Below are 10,735 nucleotides of genomic sequence, written 5' to 3' on the forward strand. Positions count from 1 at the left end.
GTAGATGAAAAGGATTAGTTACCTACGTACAGGCAGATGTTATTTGAGAATATTGATAAAATTTTCACAGTAGTATAATAAGATTGGTTAGAATGAACCTTAAGATTAACCTAACACCCATCAATGTGGGAAATTGGATGCGATAGTTGGGATGAACTTTAAGATTAACCTAATACTCATCAAGTTAGGAAGCTTTGATGAAATAGTTGGAACAAACTAACTTTCAAGGATGAAAGTGAAGGATATTTATAGTAAGGAAATTTTTCGTATATCTCGAGAGAAGCCAAAAGCCATCTGGGTTACTACAACAAACCTAAATCCCACAACGGAAGTGGGAAGGAATAACAATGGATTTCATCACGAAGCTACTGAAAACAGTAGGCGGTTGGAACATCATCTGGGTTATTATTGACCATCTCACCAAAACTGCTCACTTTCTAGTCATGAAAGAAACCGATATAATGGACAAACTTGCACAACGATACTTAAAGAAAATTTTATTCCGTTACTTCGGCAATTCAAATTCTATATTAAAGATTACCCAAGAATCTCATTTGACACTCATTCTTACGCAACTCTAAATCCTAACTTATTACGAGGAACTTCTTATTCGATGATAACCACAACATCATGCTTCTTACTTCGATATTAGCCATACCAGTTCGAAATTTTCCTAAAATAAATGAGTGGTTAACTCTCATCCTCATACTCTCCCATTCGTATCTCACTTATAAGCAACAACTTCACACTTAAGCATTTTTGGTCAAAGGACTTATGCCCTACTAATAGTCGTCAAACACATATAAATTCAATGGTTTTTATTACCTCAAATATCACTCGAAATTTTTAAAAGTCTTTTACTCGATTCTCATCAATCCTTTCCAACTTGTAACCTCCGAAATATGAAATTTTGTTTGCCAAAACTTTACACACATTATTTTACTGTGCCATCCCCTCAAAGCTTTATAAAAATAAATTTATTTTGTTTGCCATTCATGCTAAATTTTGAAATCGTACCCGTTATATAAAATGAAGTAAATGATTACTTATTTTTGACAAGTACATATGAAACTTTACTTTCACTTTTACAAATCAAATCTTTCATTCAAAAAATATTATACTTTGAACGGTACGTGTTGTACATAACCCTAATTTACTAAGAACTTCGTTTCTTCTCTTACATTGTCACCATAAACAATTTCTATAAAACTTTCGTTGCTTGTTATATAAAACTTTTCGTGTTATTCGTATCCAAGTCATCAAAAGTCTTTATAACCGTCGAAATCGAGAGATTCATGTGTATGTGATAAAGGCACCGACTACCACGTCATGCTAGGCCTTCGAACATCCACATAAACCATTCAAAACTATTGAGTTACCCCATGGATTTATTTCACCACACCGGTTGGAACAATGCTCTTTCTTACATAACCATAAGTCCTGACTCATTCCAAGAAACTCTCATTTAGTGACATTAACACCATCAGTATTCCGACTTCATTATTAGTCACGACCTGTTTGACATTTTGCAAATTCAAGAAGCGATTAACTTCTCATCCTCGTGCTCTATCCTTCGTACCTCACTTTTTAGCAACGGCTTCGCACGTGAATATTTTGGCCCAAAGGCTTGTGTCCTGATAATTATCAAAACTACATTTATGTCATTAGTTTTCATTACCTAGTAACCGGTCACCCGATGATTCAAAGATTTTCCACTCAACCTTTTTCAAATCGCAACCTCTGAAATACAAAAAGCTATGTTTATCAAAAATTTTACACGTTGATTTTTACACGTTGATTATCCGTGGGGTCCTCACGAGATTTATGGACAAATGGAAGTAATAAAATTTTCTGTCACCTATGCGATTTATAAAATCATATATGTTTGTATATAATTAAGTCCATAAATTTACCTTTACTTATTTTGGTTAGTGCATACTAAGTTATATCTTCAAATTATATAAATTTTTTTTTTCCTTTATCGAGTTATTCAACTTAAGTCAAATAGTTTTGTGCAAAATGGTACACGTTGTACCTACTTCTAAATTTACTAGGAACTTTGTTCCGTTTATGTTAACACATCAAACGTTTAAAGGTTTTACAAAACTTCCTTGGTTGATTTTATTAGAGGTTTTCGTATTAGATTACACCATGTATGGATCACACTTTCTCTCGCCCTCCGTTAAGGATGAAACTTACCATTAAGATCTTTGTTAAAAACTCTTGAGCCACTTCGGATGGCAGTTTATAAAATTTGTTAGAAAATCTTTACACCCATCAAATGTCCTTTTAAAGCTAGACATGACAAAAACATGGGCCGATAAATCAGTTTTCTGAGGTACACTCAGTGGTCACCCTATTGTAGGAAAGGCACTAGGAGGGTTTCTGTTCTCAATACTTCATGGAAAATCACAACACCCTCGTAAACCTCATCTCTATGAATCAGTATGTTGAGACCCAAGAATCATTTTTGGAGATTCTTTTCACTCGGAGTAAACCATTCTTTAGGACCAAGGGTTCACGTATCTTCTCATCTGCACATCCCCTAAGTACACGGATAAATTCAGAACGAACCGCTCGAAGGGTTCACTCTCGCTCAAAGACCACACCTTTCGTGCGATTTTCTTTCGGAAATGTAACACAAGGAACTTTAAGAACCTATGAATCTTGTTATCCCTTGGGAGGGGACTGCTTAAAACATTTACGATACCGATGTGAATACTCTATATAATTCTTCCTTCATTGGTTGCAACTATATGTTACTCTAGTTAACGTTAACCCTAACTTCAACATGTAACTGAAAGGATGAAGTTACATTACGGAACTGTGCTTTCATTTCATCCCAGGATAAGTTCACACGCAGTATGGTAAACTGGGTGATATCATTCATTTTTCATTCAGACCGTCCTGAAGACACTATAAACAATTATGGCCTGCAAGTCCGATTGGTCACTTTCAGCTAAAATTTCAAGTCACTTATTCAAATGAAACGTTCTTAATTATCGGGTCCTTTATGCCTGTTGTAGTGACCCGAACTTTTTCATGTTTATATATATATTAAATGAAATTGTTATTTACATGATTAAGTGTTTCTAACATGTTAAGCAATCAAACTTGTTAAGACTTGATTAATTATAATAGGTTTCATATAGACAATTGACCACCCAAGTTGACCGGTGATTCACGAACGTTAAAACTGGTAAAAACTATACGATGACATATATATGGTTATATATATAGTTAACATGATTTCATTATAAGTATGTATCTCATTAGGTATTTTAACAATGAGTTATATACATAAAAATGAGACTATTAATTTAAGAAACTCGAAAATGATATATATAACGATTATCGTTATAACAACGACTTACTAGGTACATATGAATCATATTAAGATATTGATACACTTGGTTAATTATGTTAAATGATAATTAAGTATATTATTAAGTGTATTAACAATGAAATACATATGTAAAAATAAGACTACTAACTTAATGATTTCGAAACGAGACATATATGTAATGATTATCGTTGTAACGACATTTAACTGTATATATATATATATCATACTAAGATATATTATATATCATAATATCATGATAATATAACAATTTAACATCTCATTTGTTATAATAAACAATGGGTTAACAACATTCAACAAGATCGTTAACCTAAAGGTTTCAAAACAACATTTACATGTAACGACTAACGATGACTTAACGACTCAGTTAAAATGTATATACATGTAGTGTTTTAATATGTATTCATACACTTTTGAAAGACTTCAAGACACTTATCAAAATACTTCTACTTAACAAAAATGCTTACAATTACATCCTCGTTCAGTTTCATCAACAATTCTACTCGTATGCACCCGTATTCGTACTCGTACAATACACAGCTTTTAGATGTATGTACTATTGGTATATACACTCTAATGATCAGCTCTTAGCAGCCCATGTGAGTCACCTAACACATGTGGGAACCATCATTTGGAAACTAGCATGAAATATCTCATAAAATTACAAAAATATGAGTAATCATTCATGACTTATTTACATGAAAACAAAATTACATATCCTTTATATCTAATCCATACACCAACGACCAAAAACACCTACAAACACTTTCATTCTTCAATTTTCTTCATCTAATTGATCTCTCTCAAGTTCTATCTTCAAGTTCTAAGTGTTCTTCATAAATTCCAAAAGTTCTAGTTTCATAAAATCAAGAATACTTCCAAGATTGCAAGTTTACTTCCAAGTTTTCTAAATCCATTCCAAGTAATCATCCAAGATCAAGAAACCTTTGTTACTTACAGTAGGTTATCTTTCTAATACAAGGTAATAATCATATTCAAACTTTAATTCAATTTCTATAACTATAACAATCTTATTTCGAGTGGAAATCTTACTTGAAATTGTTTTCGTGTCATGATTCTGCTTCAAGAACTTTCAAGCCATCCAAGGATCCTTTGAAGCTAGATCTATTTTTCTCATTTCCAGTAGGTTTATCCAAGGAACTTGAGGTAGTAATGATGTTCATAACATCATTCGATTCATACATATAAAGCTATCTTATTCGAAGGTTTAAACTTGTAATCACTAGAACATAGTTTAGTTAATTCTAAACTTGTTCGCAAATAAAAGTTAATCCTTCTAACTTGACTTTTAAAATCAACTAAACACATGTTCTATATCTATATGATATGCTAACTTAATGATTTAAAACCTGGAAACACGAAAAACAACGTAAAACCGGATTTACGCCGTCGTAGTAACACCGCGGGCTGTTTTGGGTTAGTTAATTAAAAACTATGATAAACTTTGATTTCAAAGTTGTTATTCTGGGAAAATGATTTTTATTATGAACATGAAACTATATCCAAAAATTATGGTTAAACTCAAAGTGGAAGTATGTTTTCTAAAATGGTCATCTAGACGTCGTTCTTTCGACTGAAATGACTACCTTTACAAAAATGACTTGTAACTTATTTTTCCGACTATAATCCTATACTTTTTCTGTTTAGATTCATAAAATAGAGTTCAATATGAAACCATAGCAATTTGATTCACTCAAAACGGATTTAAAATGAAGAAGTTATGGGTAAATAAGATTGGATAATTTTTCTCATTTTAGCTACGTGAAAATTGGTAACAAATCTATTCCAACCATAACTTAATCAACTTGTATTGTATATTATGTAATCTTGAGATACCATAGATACAATGTTTCGACCTATCATGTCGACACATCTATATATATTTCGGAACAACCATAGACACTCAATATGTGAATGTTGGAGTTAGCTATACAGGGTTGAGGTTGATTCCAAAATATATATAGTTTGAGTTGTGATCAATACTGATATACGTATACACTGGGTCGTGGATTGATTCAAGATAATATTTATCGATTTATTTCTGTACATCTAACTGTGGACAACTAGTTGTAGGTTACTAACGAGGACAGCTGACTTAATAAACTTAAAACATCAAAATATATTAAAAGTGTTGTAAATATATTTTGAACATATTTTGATATATATGTATATATTGTTATAGGTTCGTCAATCAACTAGTGGCCAAGTCTTACTTCCCGACGAAGTAAAAATCTGTGAAAGTGAGTTATAGTCCCACTTTTAAAATTTAATATTTTTGGGATGAGAATACATGCAGGTTTTATAAATGATTTACAAAATAGACACAAGTACGTGAAACTACATTCTATGGTTGAATTATCGAAATCGAATATGCCCCTTTTTATTAAGTCTGGTAATCTAAGAATTAGGGAACAGACACCCTAATTGACGCGAATTCTAAAGATAGATCTATTGGGCCTAACAAACCCCATCCAAAGTACCGGATGCTTTAGTAATTCGAAATTTATATCATATCCTAAGGGTGTCCCGGAATGATGGGGATATTCTTATATATGCATCTTGTTAATGTCGGTTACCAGGTGTTCACCATATGAATGATTTTTATCTCTATGTATGGGATGTGTATTGAAATATGAAATCTTGTGGTCTATTGTTACGATTTGATATATATAGGTTAAACCTATAACTCACCAACATTTTTGTTGACGTTTAAAGCATGTTTATTCTCAGGTGAATACTAAGAGCTTCCGCTGTTGCATACTAAAATAAGGACAAGATTTGGAGTCCATGTTTGTATGATATTGTGTAAAAACTGCATTCAAGAAACTGATTTCGATGTAACATATTTGTATTGTAAACCATTATGTAATGGTCGTGTGTAAAACAGGATATTTTAGATTATCATTATTTGATAATCTACGTAAAGCTTTTTAAACCTTTATTTATGAAATAAAGGTTATGGTTTGTTTTAAAAATGAATACAGTCTTTGAAAAACGTCTCATATAGAGGTCAAAACCTCGCAACAAAATCAATTAATATGGAACGTTTTTAATCAATAAGAACGGGACATTTCAATTGGTATTAGAGCGTTGGTCTTAGAGAACCAGAAAATTTGCATTAGTGTGTCTTATTGAGTTTGTTAGGATGCATTAGTGAGTCTGGACTTCGACCGTGTTTTCTTTAAAAATGATTGCTTAACATTTTTGTTGGAAACTATATATTATTAACATGTATATATTATGTGATATATTAATCTCTTAACATGTTTGATATTGTGTGATAGATGTCTACCTCTAGCACAAATCCCATTGACTCACCTAATAATAACGAAGAGTCGAATATATATTGGACTGATTCACAAGTTCTCGAAGAAGAACCGGAAGAAGAATCAGAACCGGAAGAAGAATCAGAACCGGAAGAGGAGGAACCGGAGGAGGAAATAGAACCGGTGGGGGAAATAATAAAATGGTTAAGTAAAAGAAAATCCTCAACTAACCGACCAAGGTTAATTATGGTCAATGGTGTTTCCGCCAAGGAAGCAAAATATTGGGAGGATTACCAATTCTTCGATGAATCGGATTTCGACGAGAATTCCGATGATGTTATAGAAATTACCCCAACTGAATTTATAAAGGCAAAAGAAAATAATAAGGGAAAGGGCATAAAAATAGAGAAATCTAATTCCAACCCCGATGAACTTTATATGTATCGTCAACCCCCGAAGCCCTTAAGTTGTAACAATGACCCGGGAACCTCTAAACCACCAGGTTTTTCTAAACCGTTGTGGAAAACGACAGCTCGTATTAGGGGAACATCATATATCCCTAGAAACTTGGCAAAACGAACCAAAACCGAAGAAGAAGAAACGAGCGAGTCGGAATAAGATAGTTGTATTCGTGTGGTGTAATATATGTAATATAGTGTGCTTATGCTTTATGATATATGTAAAAATTGCTTGTATTAATAAGTATTTTTTTTTATGAATCTAACTCTTGTCTATTTTACAGTATAAAAACACAAAATGGATAGACAACCCAATATTTTAAGAGACCTACCCGGAGACATGATTGATGAAATCTTGTCTAGAGTCGGTCAGAATTCTTTGGCACAACTATTTACTGCGAAATCAGTTTGTAAGACATTCGAAGAACGTTCCAAGAATGTCTTGGTTTATAAGAGACTTTCGTTTGAAAGATGGGGGATATCACATTGGGAAACCCATAAGTTACGATGTGTTTACTTTGACGCATATATTGCGGGGAACCCAAATGCTATTTTACGCAACGGGTAAAGAAATTATTTTGACTCAATGTATCCGAATATAGGACTTCATGATTTATAAAAAGCGGCTAACATGCAACATAAAGAAGCATGCTATGCTTACGGGTTATTAATGTTCGCTTCTCACCAAAGTGAGAAAAAGAACATCGGGCTACAACTATTAAACAAAACGCTCTCACAAGTGACGGAGTCGGTAATTGGGGTAAGAAATGAGGTTTTTAGGTTATTACGAGACTGTTGGTCATTACATAACCCTCGTCCCTTTGACGACGTTACAACACGCTGTCTTATCAACGGCCATAACGGTTATGTTCCACAAGACCAAGGATGGGAAGTAATCCTAGTAAAACCAGAATGCATGACTTGTTTCTGGACGTATGAATTACGTGTCTTTATTGCCTTTGCTGAACGACTTGTGTACTAGCTAGAATTATCTTCACAACCATCTTGTATCAAAGTTATTGTGTGCTATATTTCATGCTTTATGTAAAATAAGCGGTATTGTAAGTTTGTAAAATATTGTATAAAAGTTTGAACGCGAAATATTATTATAATCAGTTTTTCATATAGAATTGTAGTAGTTGAATTGTATATTAGCTACTAAGTATGAACTTAACGGGTAGGTACTACCCGAATTTAAACTTATAAAACGCTAATAGGAAGAAAAAGCTTTTATAAATGAGTTCATATTATGCTACGAAATACTATTAACTACTCTTAATATTCTGTATGATTAACTTGTTCCATTTGACTATTTTGAAGGAAATGGCACCGACTACTCGACACACCGTGAATATGAATGAAGTGGAATTCCGTACTTTTCTAGCTTCAAACATAGCCGCAGTACAGGCTGCGCTACATACCAACAATAACCTTGGATCTAGTAGTACAGGAAATCGTGTAGGATGCACCTACAAAGAATTCACTGCCTGCAAACCTTTGGAATTTGATGGAACTGAAGGACCGATCGGATTGAAACGGTGGACCGAGAAGGTCGAATCGGTGTTTGCCATAAGTAAGTGTACTGAAGAGGACAAAGTGAAGTATGCTACGCATACCTTCACAGGTTCTGCGTTAACATGGTGGAATACCTATCTAGAGCAAGTGGGACAAGATGATGCGTACGCACTACCGTGGTCAGCATTCAAGCATTTGATGAACGAGAAGTACCGTCCCAGAACCGAGGTCAATAAGCTCAAGACAGAACTTAGAGGGTTACGAACCCAAGGATTTGATATTACCACATACGAAAGACGATTCACAGAATTGTGCCTATTGTGTCCGGGAGCGTTCGAAGATGAGGAAGAGAAGATCGACGCGTTTGTGAAAGGATTACCGGAAAGAATCCAAGAAGATATAAGTTCACACGAGCCCGCCTCCATACAACAGGCATGTAGAATGGCTCACAAACTAGTGAACCAGATTGAGGAAAGAATTAAAGAACAGACGGCTGAAGAGGCCAATGTGAAGCAAGTCAAAAGAAAGTGGAAGGAAAACGGTGATAAGAATCACCAATACAACAACATCAACAATTACAATAATAATCGCAACAATTATCCCAACAATCGCAACATCAATCGCAACTACAACAAACGGCCCAACAACAACAACAACAACAACAACAACAACAACAACAACAACAACAACAACAACAACAACAACAACAACAACAACAACAGCAACTACAACAATCATCCCAACAACAATAACAACCACAACAACAACAACAATCAGAAGCAGCTATGCCAAAGGTGTGAAAAATATCACTCGGGGTTCTGCACCAAATTTTGCAACAAGTGTAAAAGAAATGGTCATAGCGCGGTGAAGTGTGAGGTCTACGGACCAGGGGTTAACAGAACGAAATGAACAAATGGTGTCGGAATGAGTAATGGCGGAGCAAGTAGTGTCAGAGCAAGTTATGCCAATGTAGTTTGTTATAAATGTGAAAAACCGGGCCACATTATTAGAAATTGCCCGAACCAGGAGAACACGAATGGACTAGGCCGTGGAAGAGTTTTCAATATTAATGCAGCAGAGGCACAGGAAGACCCGGAGCTTGTTACGGGTACGTTTCTTATTGACAATAAATCTACTTACGTTTTATTTGATTCGGGTGCCGATAGAAGCTATATGAGTAGAGATTTTTGTGCTAAATTAAGTTGTCCATTGACGCCGTTGGATAGTAAATTTTTACTCGAATTAGCAAACGGTAAATTAATTTCAGCAGATAATATATGCCGGAATCGAGAAATTAAACTGGGTAGCGAAATATTTAAGATTGATTTGATACCAGTAGAGTTAGGGAGTTTTGATGTAATAGTTGGCATGGACTGGCTGAAGAAGGTGAAAGCAGAGATCGTATGTTATAAAAATGCAATTCGCATTGTACGAGAAGAAGGAGAACCCTTAATGGTGTACGGAGAAAAGGGCAACATGAAGCTACATCTTATTAGTAATTTGAAGGCACAAAAACTAATAAGAAAAGGTTGCTATGCTGTTCTAGCACACGTCGAGAAAGTATAAACTGAAGAAAAGAGCATCAATGATGTTCCCGTCGCAAAAGAATTTCCCGATGTATTTCCGAAAGAATTACCGGGACTACCTCCACATCGATCTGTTGAATTTCAAATAGATCTTGTACCAGGAGCTGCACCAATAGCTCGTGCTCCTTATAGACTCGCACCCAGCGAGATGAAAGAACTGCAAAGCTAACTGCAAGAACTATTAGAACGTGGTTTCATTCGACCAAGCACATCACCATGGGGAGCTCCTGTTTTGTTTGTCAAGAAGAAGGATGGTACATTTAGGTTGTGTATTGACTACAGAGAGTTGAACAAACTTACCATCAAAAACCGTTATCCACTGCCGAGAATTGACGACTTATTTGATCAACTACAAGGCTCGTCGGTTTATTCGAAGATCGATTTACGTTCTGTATATCATCAAATGCGAGTAAAGGAGGATGATATTCCAAAAACTGCTTTTAGGACGCGTTATGGTCATTACGAGTTTATGGTTATGCCGTTTGGATTGACTAACGCACCAGCTGTGTTCATGGACCTTATGAA

This window comes from Rutidosis leptorrhynchoides, chromosome 9 (assembly GCF_046630445.1).
Source record: "Rutidosis leptorrhynchoides isolate AG116_Rl617_1_P2 chromosome 9, CSIRO_AGI_Rlap_v1, whole genome shotgun sequence".
NCBI lineage: Eukaryota > Viridiplantae > Streptophyta > Magnoliopsida > Asterales > Asteraceae > Rutidosis > Rutidosis leptorrhynchoides.